General features: G+C 42.4%; 1 protein-coding gene and 1 long non-coding RNA gene across 2 annotated transcripts in view; both read left to right on the top strand.

Annotated features, from left to right (window-relative positions):
• Positions 1-13,872, top strand: part of LOC141134462 (uncharacterized) — a 106,114-nt gene extending 92,242 nt beyond the window's left edge. The window contains exon 2 of the long non-coding RNA XR_012243159.1: positions 13,163-13,872. This is a non-coding gene — a long non-coding RNA (uncharacterized lncRNA). The remainder of the gene's footprint in view (positions 1-13,162) is intronic.
• A 1,759-nt stretch (positions 13,873-15,631) lies between these two features.
• LG03H15orf39 (linkage group 03 C15orf39 homolog) overlaps positions 15,632-17,287 on the top strand; it is a 90,891-nt gene continuing 89,235 nt past the window's right edge. The window contains exon 1 of the mRNA XM_073618936.1: positions 15,632-16,440. The gene's annotated coding sequence lies outside the window, so the exon portion shown is untranslated. The remainder of the gene's footprint in view (positions 16,441-17,287) is intronic.

Genomic DNA, 17,287 nt, shown 5'->3' with positions numbered 1-17,287 from the left:
CAATAGTACATCCATTTTAAACACACAGACACTAACAGAGAAAATAGAGGCCTAATTATAATGACCTGGAAAAAAAAATCACTTTTAGGCTCCTTTCACACAGGGCTGTCCATTTTGATGGATTCTGCTTGCTCAGCAGGGATCGCTCTGTTGATCCCCGCTGAGCATGATGACAGGTCCGTTTCCGCTCACTGTGCAGGGATGGACCTGTCAGAGCCCCGCTATCCTTTATGGGAGATCGGATGAAAACGGGCCGACCTGTACATTTTCATCTGATCTGCCAGACAGATGGAAAATAGGTTCTCCATTCGCCTGGATTTAGCGGATCGGATGTCAGCTGTCACTGTTGACATCCGTCGCTCCATAGAGATGCATAGAGCGTCTGTTCAGGTCCGCCTGAAAAACTGAAAAGGGGCCTTAATTTCACTTTAAAGCATTTCCCACATGTAAAAAAGCTTAAAGGGTTTGTTAACCCATATATATAAAACTATACCAGCCCCTCTATTAGAGGCTGGCATAGCACATTATCGGGTTGATTTACTAAAACTGGAGAGTGCAAAATCTGGTGCAGCTGAGAATGGTAGCCAATCAGCTTCTAACCTTAGCTTGTTCAATTAAGCTTTGACAAAAAAACCTGCAAGTTGATTGGTTTCTATGCAGAGCTGCACCAGATTTTGCACTCTCAACTTTTAGTAAATCAACCCCTATGTCTTTAGTTTCACAAAATGAGCAGTGTAAATACCTAATTTTAGCTGTCTTCAGGCCAGTGACATGACTCACGGCCGCTTTCCAGCTCTGATGGATGGCTTCTGAGGGAGGGGCCGTGATCTCTCTCTGACATCAGCTGGGAAGATCACGTGACCGCTTGTCTCCTCCACAGAAGTCCTGTCTGGGAGGTGTAAAGTGGCCACGAGTCACGTGACCAGCCTGAAGACTTTATTTTACAAGCAATATTGGGGGGGGGGGGGGGCGGGCCGGAGACAGACACAGAGGCAGATGACAGGGAGGAAGGAAGGGGTGAGGGGGGGAAAGAGGAGAGCAGAGGGGAAACCGTATGATGGAGGGAGGCAATTAGACCACTGTGATCAGGGCAGATTTACCCTGGTTATCGTGGTCTATGTAGAGAGGGGATACAGGAAGTGCAATGTTCAGGGTTTTTATTTTTACAGAGGGGGGCAAATTACACAGCACAAGCGCTATGCTGTGTAATCTGCTTTAAGGGACCAGAATCTACATTTTTTTTGGGGGTTAACAAACACAGATGCAGCATCAAAGTGCAGTCAAAAAACAGTGACAAGTAGCTAGAAATAAAATTGTGAAATACAGCAAAATATAAATAAATAGAATAACATCACCTCAAAGTCGAATTTTATAAAAGCAAATTCAAGGTCTCGCCTGTCCCCTTTCCCCTGCCTCTTACACATTACAAAAAATATTTTTTTTAGAAAAAAAACAACTTTTTTTATTTGATTTTATTATTATTTTTATATTTTTTTACTCTCTAAAGCCTAGCCTAGATGAGGATGACATCACACACTCCTGATTCTATAGGGAAGAGAGAATTAAGCTAGTCATACACTAAACAATATGATTGTACAATCTCCTCTAGATTCATCAAAACTATGCAAGAGGTGGACATACCTAAACAACCCATTCAATTTGTATCAACTCAGGTAGGCCCTTCCACTACATTGTTGATGGTAGATGAAAGAATATTTCACAATCAGATTGTACAGTGTATGGTAACACTTAGGGTTACCACACACTATACAATCTGATCATACAATCTCTTTTAGATCTACCAACAGCTTTGCAATATAAAGGCCTGTGGGATTGGATGGCAATTGATTGGATTGTAAAGGTGTGTTCTTATTTTACACTGCTTGGGTAAATTTAAATAAGATTGTACAAGAACTGGACAATAGGATTGTAATGTTTATGGCCACCCTTGGTTACACAGTTCATGTTCATGAAACAGTTCCACCCAACCCTGGACATGGGTTCTGGAGCCTGTAGGAACACAACCATTGGTGCTCAAAGCAACAGCACCTCTTCTAAAATCATCTCCATTACATGAACATATTTTTTTAACTGGTCCTAGTCTGGCTCAGAATATTTTGTAGTGTAAATAAACAACACCAATCTTGTCTCCAAATATCACCCAAACCGTCCTCTCTGTTCCTCTTGCTCTCTAGCTCCTTTGTCTCCTCCTCCCATGCTCATCTCCAGGACTTCTCCAGAGCCTCTCCCATCCTCTGGAACTCTCTACCCTTATCTGTCCGGCTATCTCTTACTCTGGCTGCCTTTAGGCGATCTCTGGAAACTCATCTCTTCAGGGAATCCTATCTCACATTCAACTAATCTTTTATCACTTCCATCAGCTCACCCCCCCCCACAGTTATAACCTTTTCTACCACTCACGGTAGACCCTGAAGGAACTTAAAGTAGAGAGGAAGCAAGTCAGGTGTCCCTCACTCCTCTTATCACAGCAGCCCTGAAGTCAAGGGAAGGAATTTATGGCCTGCTTTGCTCTTTTTAGTTTCCTCCCAGGCACTGATCTGTAGTCTCCGATCACGTGTCCAGAACCGGAAAATCGGCTCCAGCTGTGCACCTTTTGAATTCAGGATTCCATTGCAGTATGTCTAAATGGTGGGGGTAGGCTGGCCTTACATGGTTCAAATCTCGGCCTGTTCAGCAGGAATCGGCTGAGATTCGAACCATTAATGGGCAGGTTGAATGTACCAAATTGATTGATCGATCGATCAACTTAGGTACAACCAGCCTGCTAGATTCTCTAGCGGCTATAGAAGCTGTCTTCTCTCGTACGGTTATACGCCTTTCCCTGCTGTCTCTGAGTAATTTTGGGTTTAATGCCACTTTAAGAGTGCTAGATTGTATAATGTATCACATAACCCAGATATACCCTTTACAAAGTAAGTAATGGTAATTTTTATCAAGCATATTTACACATAAAATAATTATTAGGGAATGTGGTGATTTATAGTCACCTTACAGAACACTTATTTCTATGCAATATGTTATATTGCATATTAATATTGTATATATTACAAGTTGAAAAACATAATGAAACAACTAGACACCTTATGGCGAGGAGGGCTAAAAGCAGGCAAGAGCCCACTTCCCCTAACATGTCTGGTCCATAAGCCCTTCTTAATAGAGACCATGGTTTCCATAAAGTGAACTTATGATGAATTAGCTGTATGCAGTTTGAAATTAATGGCTCTGTAATATTAGGCCGTATCTGTCGTGTAAACCAACGGTTCTAGATATGCAGTTGGTCACAAAGGGGCATAAATTAATGATTTTCATGGCTCTGCCCAGTATCCTATATTAGTATCCCTTATTTTTTGGATATGTGATCAAAGACCTTCTCTTTACAGAAGGCTCTACTGTGTTTCTACCCAAAACAAAACTACTATTGCAGAGATGTCTGCAACTTGAGTTGTATCTGAGCGCATACTTCTAAAAAAGCAGTGAGCCATTTAGAATTTTGGGGGCCTTATGGACACCAGTAGACAGAAATTACAAATTACAGGGAAGTGGCATTTGAATTTTTGATAATTTTTGAGAATTATAAAGTCTGCAGACTGAAATGGACAGGCTATTTTAGTTTTGTCAAGCTAATCCGAGATTCAGTAAATAGGTTTGATTGAATAAATGCTACGAAAAAAATAAATAAAAAATAAGGAACACAAATATATAGATATTATTGATGTATACCGTGACGATTAGGAGGTCAGTTAAATGTTAAATAATTGGTCCAGTATGAGCAGGCTGGGGTAAAATTTGGCTTGCCCATGAAACCTTAAAGACGAACTCCATATTTTAACAGACTTCCAAGCTGGCCAAAATGAACTATGTCCTTCACTAACCTGTGAGGCCGCTGGATGTACAGCCATGGCCAAAATTTTAAGAATGACACAAATATTAAGTTTCACAAAGTCTGCTGCTTCAGTGTTTTTAGATCTTTTTGTCAGATGTTATTCTGGTATACTGAAGTATAATTACAAGCATTTCACAAGTGTCAAAGGCTTTTATTGATAATTACATTAAGTTTATAAAATTTGCAGTGTTGACCCTTCTTTTTTAAGACCTTTGCAATTTGCCCTAGCATGCTGTCAATCAACTGCCGGGCCACATCCTGACTAATGGCAGGCTATTCTTGCATAATCAATGCTTGGAGTTTGTCAGAATTTGTGGGGTTTTTTTTGTTCACCCGCCTCTTGAGGATTGACCACAAGTTCTCAATAGAATTAAGTTCTAGGCAGTTTCCTGATCATGGACCCAAAGTTTCGATGTTTTGTTCCCCTAAGTCACTTAGTTATCACTTTTGCCTTATGGCAAGGTGCTCCATCATGCTGGAAAAGGCATTGTTCATCACCAGACTGTTCTTGGATGGTTGGGAGAAGTTGCTCCCGGAGGATGTTTTTGTACTATTCTTTATTCATGGCTGTGTTCTTAGGCAAAATTGTGAGTGAGCCCACTTCCTTGGCTGAGAAGCAATCCCACACATGAATGGTCTCCGGATGCTTAACTGTTGGCATGACACAGGACTGATGGTAATGCTCACCTTTTCTTCTCCACACAAGGTTTTTCTGGATGCTCCAAACAATCAGAAAGGGGATTCATCAAAGAAAATTACTTTACCCCAGTCCTAAGCAGGCCAATCCCTGTACCTTTTTCAGAATATCAGTCTGTCCCTGATGTGTTTCCTGGAGAGAAGTGGCTTCTTTGCTGCCCTTCTTGACACCAGGCCTTCCTCCAAAAGTCTTTGCCTCACTGTGCATGCAGATGCACACACACCTGCCTGCTGCCATTCCCGGGCAAACTATGCTCTGGTGGTGCCCCAATCCCACAGCTGAATCAACTCTGGGAGACAGTCCTGGCACTTGTTGGACTTTCTTGGACGCCCTGAAGCCTTCTTCACTAATGCAGTGGAAATGTTTTTTTGGGGATTAAGTTATTTTCATAGCAAAGAGGGATGTTGCAATTAATTGCAATTCATCTGATTACTATTCATAGCATTCTGGAGTATATGCAAAGTGCCATCATAAAAACTGAAGCAGCAGACTTTGTGAAAAGTAATATTTATGTCATTCTCAAAACTTTTGTCCACGGCTGTACGATGTAAACTGTATGTAGCTGTGGCTACATGCAGCACACCGCACTGTGTTCCGGGTGCAAGACTTTCTTGGCTGAGTCAGAGAGGCGGCTGAGTCTGTGTTCCAGGTATGAGGCAGGAACTCTTGGCTCGCACCTGGAAAACACAGTGCGGTATGTTGTAGGTAGCCACATCTATATACAGTTTATACCGCACATCCAGCGGCCTCACAGGTTAGTGAGGGACAGCTTGGCCCAAACCAATTATGTAAAGTCTGTGGAAAGGTGGAGTTCTTCTTTAAATGTCTACATTTCAGAATACTGTTCTGAAGGGTTGTCCAATCAGAATCTTAACACATCTATTGTCAGAACAACCAAGTTTTTTTTCAGTAACTTTATGCAAGCTACTGTATTTCAATGGAATATATAAAAATACAGTACATGTGTATTATTTCAGCATGGGGAAGACATCCATGATTCATCGCAATGACATTAGCAAATAACATGTTATACAGGATATAGTCTAGTAAACTATTTTGGTACTTAAAACCAAGACCAAATACACTCTGCTAATTATCTATTTGACAGTTATATTTTTTTTAATTTGAAAATGTAACCCCTTACTTACATGTAGCAATAAAATACCCTGTTCCTGCTACAATAAATATACAAGCTCATTCTCCTGGACACAATAAGGCAGGGGCAGGCAACCCTTGTGAGGTGGAGATCTACCTGGACAACATGGAAGAAATCTAAGATCACCAGGGTGCAGCACCTTTTTTTTTTCATGAAGACAACTTTGGAAAATATACAAAAACTAATGTCACTGTAAAAATATAAACTTAGCCTACCTTAAAAGTTAGCTTCAGTGAGAAACTCTGCATTCACTTTCATTCACAATTTTTTTCATGTCTGGGGAGTAATTGGTCACCCACACAAGGTTGATGCTGGAGTCCATCATAAAAGTAGAACATCTGGTAATGTAGGCTGATTTGCTTGACTAGTTTCAGGCCTGGCTATCTGCTCTGATTTCTAGCCAGTGTAAGTACTGTAGTATGTTGGCCAGCGTCCAGGGCTCTGTAGTAGGTAGGGCAGTGTACAAAAGTCATTTACCTGAGATGTATTGCAGTTTACAGATATCAGTAGGATGTAGGGCAGTATACAGAGGTCTGTAGGATGTAGGGCAGTATACAGAGGTCAGTAGGATGTAGGGCAGTATACAGAGGTCAGTAGGATGTAGGGCAGTGTACAGGGGTCAGTAGGATGTAGGGCAGTGTACAGGGGTCAGTAGTATGTAGGGTGGTGTACAGAAGTCATTAGTACGTAGGGTGGTCTACAGGGGTCAGTAGTATGTAGGGCAGTGTACAGAGATCAGTAGTATGTAGGGCACTGTACAGAGGTCATTAGTATGTAGAGCGGTGTACAGAAGTATGTAGGGCAGAAGTCAGGAGGGCATGGTATTGGGGGGTCAGGAGGGCACAGTACTGGGGGGACAGGAGGGTATTGTTGTTTTTTAATGCAGAGTGGCGCAGGGAAAATGCAGTGGCAAACCTACATGTTCTGGCACTGATCCCCGCCGGCAATCCTCTCTCACCTTCCCACATGATATCACCCACAATCCCCTTAGATCAGGGAGGAGGTCAGGTGGAGGTGCATGCACAACACTCAGAGGAAGAGCTCAGGCATGATCAAGCTATTCTGGAGGCTTTACCCACTCCACAGCCTCATGGATACAAGGGGCAGGGGCTGCCACTGCAGCCTAGGATTGGGTGAGCGTGCACCTATGCCGCTCTGCAGCTCTGGGGTCAGCAACACTGGGAGGTGTTCACAATCTACCTGTGACCTGCCTATGGTCAACAAGTAGATCGTGATCAACGGGTTGCTGACCACTGTAATAAGGGCTTCTACTGTACACACAGGCAAATAAAATGCTGCTTTCATATTTGTACTGCATACAGTTTTATAGGGATCTAAATGCAGCAGTATTGTATACCCTGGGCCCATTTAAGCTGGTCATAGAATAATCTTTTTATTTTCTGATCAGCCAGCCGTATGATCAAAAAAACCCAAGCTGATTCCCCCATCCACATATTTAAGGTAGGTGGATGAGGGAATCCTCCCCGCTGAATACACTGATGAGGGAATCCCCTTCTGTCAGAATACACTGATCGAAAACTACATTTTCCAGCAAGCCCTTTCAAAAGTGGCTGGTCCTTAGATCAACTGCTCTTGAATGAGAACAGCCATGGATGGATCAAAATTTGTCTGGTACCTGCTGATTCAGCCAAATTTCGATCCATCTATGGCCAGCTTCACACAGCTGCATCTTCAGTATTTCTCCACAGTTCTTAGCTGCATTCAAGGTCCAATTTTGACATTTTTTTTATTCAGTTGTGAGTATGTAAACTTTATTAAAAACTTTTACAAGCAAAGCTTGTAATTGGACATATTTGCTGCTGCCTATGGAATGACTCAGGGCCAGTGGGGAGTAAGTATAACAGTGTTTGTAAAGGCAGAAGGTTTTTTATCTTAATGCAGTCTATGAAAAAACCTTCTGTGTGCAGCAGCCCCCTCAGCCCCCCTAATGCTTACTTGAGCCACATCTCGATCCAGCAATGTGCACGATTGCCTCAGCCATCTGGGATTCTCCCTCCTGATTGGCTGAGACACAGCAGCGACACCATTGTCTCCCGCTGCTGTCAATCAGTCAGTTAGCCAATGAGGATAGAGAGGGGGCAGGGCTGAATCACAGCTCCATGTCTGAATGGACACACGGAGCTGCAGCTCTACTCGGGTGCCCCCATAGCAAGCTGCTTGCTGTGGGGGCACTCGACAGGAAGGAGTTCTGGCGGGGACCTGAGAAGAAGAGGATTCAGGCTGCTCTGTGCTCTTGTCCGCCATGCTCCTGGCATTGGTGAACATGCCACATAGTTTAGACCGGTCGCATATTGTCCTCGTATTGGGTGTTTCAAGATTGCAACTAGGACTTGCTACTATACTCACCTTGTGTTTTTGTGCTTTGTTTAACCTACCACTAATGCCCCCAATACTACCCTCTGGCATATCTTCCGCGCTGGCTATCACTGTCTCTGGACCCTCCCCCCCATCGCCTAGTTTAAAAACCCCTCTAACTTTTTGGCCATCTTCATTCCCAGCAGATCTGCACCCTCCTCATTTAGGTGCATTCCGTCCCTTCTATAGTACCGGTTACCAACTGAGAAGTCGGCCCAGTCCTCCAGGAACCCAAACCCCTCCTTACTACACCAGCTCTTCAGCCACTTGTTTACTTCCCTAATCTCCCTCTGCCTTTCTGGTGTGGCTCGATGTACCGGTAATATTCCTGAGAACACTACCTTGGAGGTCCTTTTCCTCAATTTAGCTCCTAAGTCCCTAAAATCGTTCTTTAGGACACTCCATCTGCCTCTGACTTTGTCATTGGTGCCAACGTGCACCATGACAGCCGGGTCTTCCCCAGCCCCTCCCAGTAATCTGTCCACAAGATCCGTGATGTGCCGAACCCGAGCGCCCGGTAGACAACATACTGTTCGGCGCTTCAGGTCTTGGTTACAGATTGCCCTCTCTGTCCTTCTAAGAATTGAGTCCCCTACCACCAGAATCTGTCTTTCCTTTCACTTTGCTGCTCCCCCACTTTCACTGGAGGAGTTCTTCCCCTGGCAGTGACGACCCACAAATTGTTAGAGACTCGAGAGTGAGGACTCTAGATTGAGAGCACGGCACTCTCATGGACCTTTCAAGCCGGAAAGGTAGATGTGGCACAAGTAAGTCCTATGACTGACATGACTGACATGACAGACAGAAAGATATGGACAGTGGTTAAGAAATGACACCAAGACTAAAACAGAGCTGATCTAATACCAAAAGGAGTTATGATCAATTTGGGTTTCTGTGCATGTTAAATGCTATGGCAGATTGACAGAGTTGGACAAGGTGATTAAATGTGTACAATATTGGATTTTTGAAAGTATGCAATGTGATGAAACTTTAACTAGTTATGAGCCTGTCAAAGTTTTTATATAGCATATCACTGATGGGTCTAGCAAAAGAGAATTAGACCAGGCAATGCAAGTGTTATCTAAATGTTTGAGAAGAAGAAAGATAGCTATGTATCGCTGAGTTGAAAAATAAGCATGAGAAATCATTTTGGGGATGAGAGAAGTCTGCTTTGAGTCGCCTCACCCCCACCCTTTGTATTTCTGTGTAAGGAGTTAGGTGCACCTCCCCTTCACATTCCTGTTAAAAAAATTGTTGTAGAAAAGAGAAACAGGCAGTTTGCAGATATTTTATTATAGGATTGTGCCCGTCCGAAGCCAGAGATTTTTTTAAAATCTAAGTACTATAGAAAACTGAACAATACAGAAGAGAGAAATCAGAAGGTTATTGATGATTTAAAGAAGTAGATATCAAACATGAAAGTGAATTGCACTAGAAGAAAGTGGAGAGAACGTTGTAGAATTATTAATGAGGATTGCTGGATGTGAGACAAGAAAAGGCTAAGAAAGTTTTGATTACTTGAAATGTGTCCAGTCCATGGCAGAGACAGTAAATGTGGATGTGAGAGTACTAACTTTATTACCATAAGGAAACAAGGCTTTGCTAAGAGAAGTGTGCAGTAGCTTTGAAGCCCAGAGAGAGGAGAGAAAAGAGAATACAACAGACATGATGCTTTTATAGCCCAAAATGATGGTCAAGGAGCTATTTCTCAGAAAGCAGAAAATGCCGATTGCCTGACAGATGTAGCAGAAGAAAGAGGGATATGATAATAAATGACTAGTAAAGCAGCATACACCTTCTGAGAACACAGAAGTTAATTTGTGAATCTCTGAGACGGATGGCAAAGAAGCTTTTGTAACGTTATGCTTTCCACAACTAACAGATCAGGAAATGCTTAGTCGATTCTGGCTCTGCCGGGGCTATAATTCAAAAGTCCACCTACCAAAAGACATCCCCCTCTCAAGGAAACGCCCCCCATACAAATTGGAATTGGAAGCCACAAAATGTTTCATAAGCTGCTTGTCTCTGACACTGTACCATGCAACCTATTGGGAAGAGACCTACTGAGTTACTTACAAGCCTGTGTACAGTATACACCCAACGGAGTAGAAGTACATGTTGGAGAATTAGATGAAGAAATTATATGTGAATTGGCAGCAACTGAATTAGAGCAAGAGATTGAAGGTAATATTCCACCTGAAATTGTTGCTCAAATACCTGATATTCTCTGGGCCAAGGGAAAATATGATGTAGGACTTCTACAAGTCCCTCCGGTTAAAGTCAAAATAAAAGCAGGAGCTCAAATCCCACGCATACCACAGTATCCACTGTCACCAAATCAATTCACTGCTGTACAAGTACAAATAAAAGAATTACTTGAAGCAGGTGTCATAAGGAAAACAAAAAATAGAGCACAGACACCATTGTTTCCTGTAAAGAAAAAGGTCAAAAAGGGAGAAAAGCCAGTATATTAAATGGTACATGATTTAAGGGCCATCAATCAAATCAAGAAGGAAGGCACTCCTGCTGTTCCAAATCCCAGTACTTTGCTCAGTGACATACCTACAGGAACACAGGTGTACACCATAATAGAACTGGCAAATGCTTTCTTCAGTGTCACCTTGGATGAAGAGAGCCAAGAACTCTTTGCTTTCCGGTTTGACGGAGCAAATGTTTATGCTCATCTGATGCTAGAGACCAGCAACATGAAGGAAGAAAAAGATGGTGCCGAAGGCAAAGATGGGACTGGTGCCAGTACTTTAGCATTAAGTTCAACTGAGAGGTGTCCAATTTGTCTGAACAGTCTTTCCCTGGAGGCTGGCTTTCCAGAAATATGTTGTCATGTTTTCTGTATATCCTGCATTTTTAAATGGTGTGAAACCTCCTCATCCTGCCCTGTTGACCGCAAACCCTCTCAAACTGTATATGAAATAGATCCGGTTGGTGGATGCACCAAGATCCATGTTGTGGCAAGAACACAAAAAGAAAACTGCAGCTGCAACCTGTGCCAGTGGTGCTGTACAAAAGGGAAGATATGTTTTAGAATGGATGTTATGAAGAAATATGCAAATTAAATCTTGAAAAGAGCAAGGACAAAACATTTGTCATCAGCAAGGCTGAGCGAGTATGAAGCAATCCTGCTTGACTTAGGAGAAATAGAAGTGAAAAGATGTACTACAATCAATCCTGCCAGCTTTTTCCTAGAGAGAGAGAAGAAGACCTCGAAGAGGAGGGTGACCACATCTGCTTAAGACTTATGGAAGAAGAAATGCAGCAAATCTCCCCAGTAAAGGACACTCCTCTTGAAAGTTCTTATCTGATCTTGTTTGCACAGGGTTCACGACTGTACAAAGATAGAGTACCCAAGAATGGCATATGTGGTGACAACATTGGAGGAAGTGATTGGAACCCAACTACTCCCTTCATCAATTTCAGCGCAGGTTGCCAAAGTGGTAGTACTCACCAGAGTCTGTGAGGCAAAGGATCAAACAGCTAACATCTACACTGATAGCAAGTATGCTCTCAAAGTAGTCCATAATTATGAACCCATAAGGGAGAACAGAAGATTTACAACTCCTGCAAGAGAACCAATTCAAAACTGGAAATATGTTCAAGAACGTTTTGAAGCAGTCACCCTCCCAAAGGAATAAGAAGAAGCTTGTAACATATTGAAGAAAAAGAAGAGAACAAATACTCAAAGTAAAAGAACTGATTAAGAAATTGCAAGAATCTGCACCTGAGGATTGGAATGAAATCATGGAAAGGGACAGAGCAAGAAGAACCAAGGAGGACTCTTGTGCAAGGAAGATGGAATATGTGTTCCACCTCAAACGGAGAAGATGATCATGCAACTAGCCCATGGCCTGAGTCATGTTGGCCCTAAGGCAATGGAGAGAAACATAAGCAAGACTGGATAGTTTATTCGATACTCCAGAAATTCATGTCAAGACTTTGTTGAGGGATGCATAATCTGTGCTAAAAATAACCCAGGAAAACAGACCAGAGTAACACAAGGACATTTGGCCAAGTCACTATTCCCTTTCCAAAGACTTCTGATTGATTACATCCAATTGCCCATATCAGGCCAATATCAATATGTTTTGTTGTGTGTAGACCTGTTTTCAAGCTGAATAGAAGCCTGACCAGTGACTAAAGCAAATGCCAAGACAATATCAAAGAAACTCCTTTCTGAAGTAATATGCCGCTTTGGCTTCCCTGAAACCATAGTGACAGAGGAACACATTTCACTGGATAGATCATGCAAATTGTATGCAAGAACTTGGCAATTGAGCAGGCCTTCCATGCCCCTATCATCCTCAGAGTTCAGGGAAGGTAGAAAAATATAGTGGAATCATTAAGCCTGGGTTCACACATGTGCAGTGCGAATTGAAGCTCAGGTTTCACTGGGAAGATAAAAATCAGTTGTTCAAAAGTTCATCTGCATTTTAGCTGCGGATCAGTGAGCAGGGAGAGGGGGAGGGAGAGGGGGGTGGAGAGGGGGAGGTGTAGTGAGAAGAAGGAGAAAATCCATGTTCAGAACGCAATGCATCTGTGAATTAGATGCATTCCCATAGGAGATAATGGGCTTGTAATTCGTACCGCAATGCCCAAAAAACGCACACTTTTTTGTGCAATGCACAGTGCGAATGCAACGCACATATATGAACAAGATACATTCAAATGAATGTATTTTAAAATATCCTGTGAATTGGATGCGGTGTAATCCGCATCTAATTCGCATAGGTGTGAACGGGGGCTAAAGGAAGGCTAGCTAAATGAATGCAGGAACGGGAGGAAGGGTCAGTAAAGAAACAGTGGACAGGACTGTTGCCTCTGATTCTTTACAACATCAGGATTACCCCTACTTATAGGTCAGAGAACTCAAGCCCTTATGAGATTTTGTTTGGGGGCCCACCTAAGACAGGGTTGTATTTTCCACATCAGACTGCTGTAATGTATAATGATTATGTTTTGTTATGTAATTGTCTAATACAAGAAACTAACAAGTTTGTTTTTGATTCAATTCCAGATTCAGATCAAGTAACTGGAACACATGATTTACAGCCAGGTGATTGGGTCCTAGTAAAAGAACATGTGAAAGTATCTTTGGGATCAAAGTTTGAAGAACCCTACCAAGTGTTCCCGAGAACTGCTACAGCTGTAAATTGATGTGGATACATGCCAGCCATTGCAAGAAAGTACAGATAATTTCAAAAGATGAGTAAACTACTGTTATGCGTTTGATTGATCTTAGCAGTCAAGGCTATAGAGGAAAATCACCTGTACAAATTACACATGCTAACAGGCATAAGGAATAATTTGAGTAATTGCTAGATATGTTCACATAGGCTAGACAGTTAAAAAAAGGCACACAGCTGGTACCCATTTACTTTAATTTTGAGTTTAAGCCATACAAAGCTGCCAAAAATACCAGTATGTCTAGAAATACCATGAATGTTCTATTATTGTGAAAATACATTTTATGCTAATTATAACTTAAGGCCCTTGGGAACATCCCCTTGTTTAGTAAGGGAAAGAGGTATACAATGTGACACTTTGTTTAGAAATGGTAAATTTTCATGGATTCAACAGATATTTTTTTTGTCCTCATAGGAATCATCGTTATAGGATTGCTTATTTATTTATTTTTTTCAGGTGTGCTAAATGTGAAATACAAGGATTACTACAATGGCAATTAGAACTGAGGAAGATGACCCCAAGGAAGAGATAGAGTGTTATTAGATAGTCAGATTAGCAGATTCGTATGATGCCAAGATGGGTGATGCGAATGAGTAAAGATATGTATCCACATACACCCTAAGAAGAACTTTACTCCACATAGTTGTGAAGTAGTACTGTGGACCCACTGGTATCATACTAGGTAGGGAAGATATGGTAGTGACCCCCTCCATAGGGGTCAAGAGGAAGGAAATGAGTAGAATTATAGGGGTCTGATAATGTTGAGTTATATACAGTGGGGACGGAAAGTATTCAGACCCCCTTAAATTTTTCACTCTTTGTTATATTGCAGCCATTTGCTAAAATCATTTAAGTTCATTTTTTTCCTCATTAATGTACACACAGCATCCCATATTGACAGAAAAAAACTGAATTGTTGACATTTTTGCAGATTTATTAAAAAAGAAAAACTGAAATATCACATGGTCCTAAGTATTCAGACCCTTTGCTGTGACACTCATATATTTAACTCAGGTGCTGTCCATTTCTTCTGATCATCCTTGAGATGGTTCTACACCTTCATTTGAGTCCAGCTGTGTTTGATTATACTCATTGGACTTGATTAGGAAAGCCACATACCTGTCTATATAAGACCTTATAGCTCACAGTGCATGTCAGAGCAAATGAGAATCATGAGGTCAAAGGAACTGCCTGAAGAGCTCAGAGACCAGATCTGGCCAAGGTTACAAAAAATTTCTTCTGCACATATGGTTCCTAAGAGCACAGTGGTCTCCATAATCCTTAAATGGAAGACGTTTGGGAAGACCAGAACCCTTCCTAGAGCTGGCCGTCCGGCCAAACTGAGCTATCGGGGGAGAAGAGCCTTGGTGAGAGAGATAAAGAAAAACCCAAAGATCACCGTGGCTGAGCTCCAGAGATGCAGTCGGGAGATGGGAGAGTTGTATAAAGTCAACCATCACTGCAGCTCTCCACCAGTCAGGGCTTTATGGCAGAGTGGCCCGACGGAAGCCTCTCCTCAGTGCAAGAGACATGAAAGCCTGCATGGAGTTTTCTAAAAAAACACCTGAAGGACTCCAAGATGGTGAGAAATAAGATTCTTTGGTCTGATGAGACCAAGATAGAACTTTTTGGCCTTAATTCTAAGCGGTATGTGTGGAGAAAATCAGGCACTGCTGTGGGGGTGTTTTTCAGCTGCAGGGACAGGACGACTGGTTGCAATCGAAGGAAAGATGAATGCGGCCAAGTACAGGGATATCCTGGACGAAAACTTTCTCCAGGGTGCTCAGGACCTCAGACTGGGCCGAAGGTTTACCTTCCAACAAGACAATGACCCTAAGCACACAGCTAAAATAACGAAGGAGTGGCTTCACAACAACTCCGTGACTGTTCTTGAATGGCCCAGCCAGAGCCCTGACTTAAACCCAATCTCTGGATAGACCTAAAAATGGCTGTCCACCAACGTTTACCATCCAACCTGACAGAACTGGAGAGGATCTGCAAGGAGGAATGGCAGAGGATCCCCAAATCCAGGTGCGAAAAACTTGTTGCATCTTTCCCAAAAAGACTCATGGCTGTATTAGATCAAAAGGATGCTTCTACTAAATACTGAGCGAAGGGTCTGAATACTTAGGACCATGTGATATTTCAGTTTTTCTTTTTTAATAAATCTGCAAAAATGTCAACAGTTCTGTGTTTTTCTGTCAATATGGGGTGCTGTGTGTACATTAATGAGAAAAAAAATGAACTTAAATGATTTTAGCAAATGGCTGCAATATAACAAAGAGTGAAAAATTTAAGGGGGTCTGAATATTTTCCGTCCCCACTGTATAGGTATGTATATAGAGACTGTTGCTTCAAGAATTTGTAATACACTTTCTTGCTTCTTCTTAGACAGAGTTTTCAGTCTATGATGACCTTCACCGCTAAATAAGAAGCAACAGTTTGTCCATTTCTCTGAGCAAAAAAGGGAGTAATCTTATTTAGCTGGTCTGAACCAGTACCGAGATGGCGGAGCCCATGTTTTCTTTCGCTTTCTATCAGTCACATGATGTAACCACCCATTGAACAGTTCCCTTACTACTAAGAAGATATGAATGCTGATTGGACTAAACTATACGATCACACCTATAACACGTGTAACGCCCACCTACTTAGGTGTGTGCTAGATTAGACAGTTAGGATTAAAGCTAGGCCAAATTTGCCAGTGTTTTACCCTGTGGTGTAAGCTGGTGGGTTTAATTTGGTTGGGAGGTTGGTTAGAGTAGATGAAGCTGTGGCCACCTACACTCTGCCTGTGTAATTTCCACCCCTTTCTATAAAATGTTCTGGAAAGTGGGAGGAATAAAGGAATAGAGTGGCAGGTAGTTTTCTGGAGACCCCTCTGAACCAATCATTGTTTTGTTTGGGCAGAGGCGGTACTTCTATAAAAGACAAGGTCACATGCTTACGGGGTTGGAGTTTGGGGGTCCAGAGAAGAACGATGGGAATATGCCATGTGGAGAGGAGACTTCAGGAGGAGATTTCTTGAGAAGGTTGCTACTACTGACAGATACAAGGACTGAGACAGGACCCTCTCTGGCAAGCATGGACGGTCGCTCGGGAGCACACGTGAGTGTAAACCCAGGGGTACAGTGCTAATAAGAGACTTTAAAGGGGTTAGAGTGCGGGTCCAGGAGGAGAAGGTACAGACGTGGGCCTTAAAGAATTAACACCCTGGAGGAATCCAATCAGTCATCTCTTTGGACTTTATTCAGAGTATCGTCCTTGAAGCTTAGCTTGGAAGTGCTGTACAGTCAGGAAATAGTAACTAACAGGAGGAAGGAAAGCTGCATTACACATTTGGAACCAGTGCAAGATGGAAGTTATAAACACTTTCAATTTTGCTCGCTTATAGTAGCTGAGAACTGTGTTGTATTTCTCCACTGAGGTGAATAAAAAGCACCTATTTATCTTATCTTAAGATCTGGATCTATTATCTCATCTCAATGTCTTGTTTGGGGGTTCTAAGTAATTTTCTAGCAAAAAATACGGATTTTAACTTAAAGGCAACAAAGGTCAGAAATAGGCTTAGGCATGAAAGGTTTAAAGCGGTGTTCCGCCCACTGCTGTAAAAATTAAAAGCCAGCAGCTACACATACTGAACAGAGATATAACAATATCATACAGGTGATAACATAGCAAGCTGCTGGCTTTTACTAATAGGACACTTACCTGTCCTGGAGTCCAGCAATGTCGGCACCGCAGCTGATGTTTCCATCAGCTGTCGGGTGCATGCCGCCGGCATTGCGGGTAAGGGAACCCGGCAGTGTAGCCTTATGGCCTTCTACTGGCCCGACAGCAGGGGGAGGAGGAGGGAGCCGAGCAATGACATCATGGGCCGCGGCCCAGACTCCTGGAAGTGGGAATAGGATACCTGTCAAAGAGAGGTATCCACTCCCCCCCGAAAGGTGCCAAA

This window comes from Aquarana catesbeiana, linkage group LG03, assembly GCF_042186555.1.
Source record: "Aquarana catesbeiana isolate 2022-GZ linkage group LG03, ASM4218655v1, whole genome shotgun sequence".
Lineage (NCBI taxonomy): Eukaryota > Metazoa > Chordata > Amphibia > Anura > Ranidae > Aquarana > Aquarana catesbeiana.
Note: the sequence above shows the minus strand (reverse complement) of the source record. Positions and strands in the feature narration are given on the sequence as shown.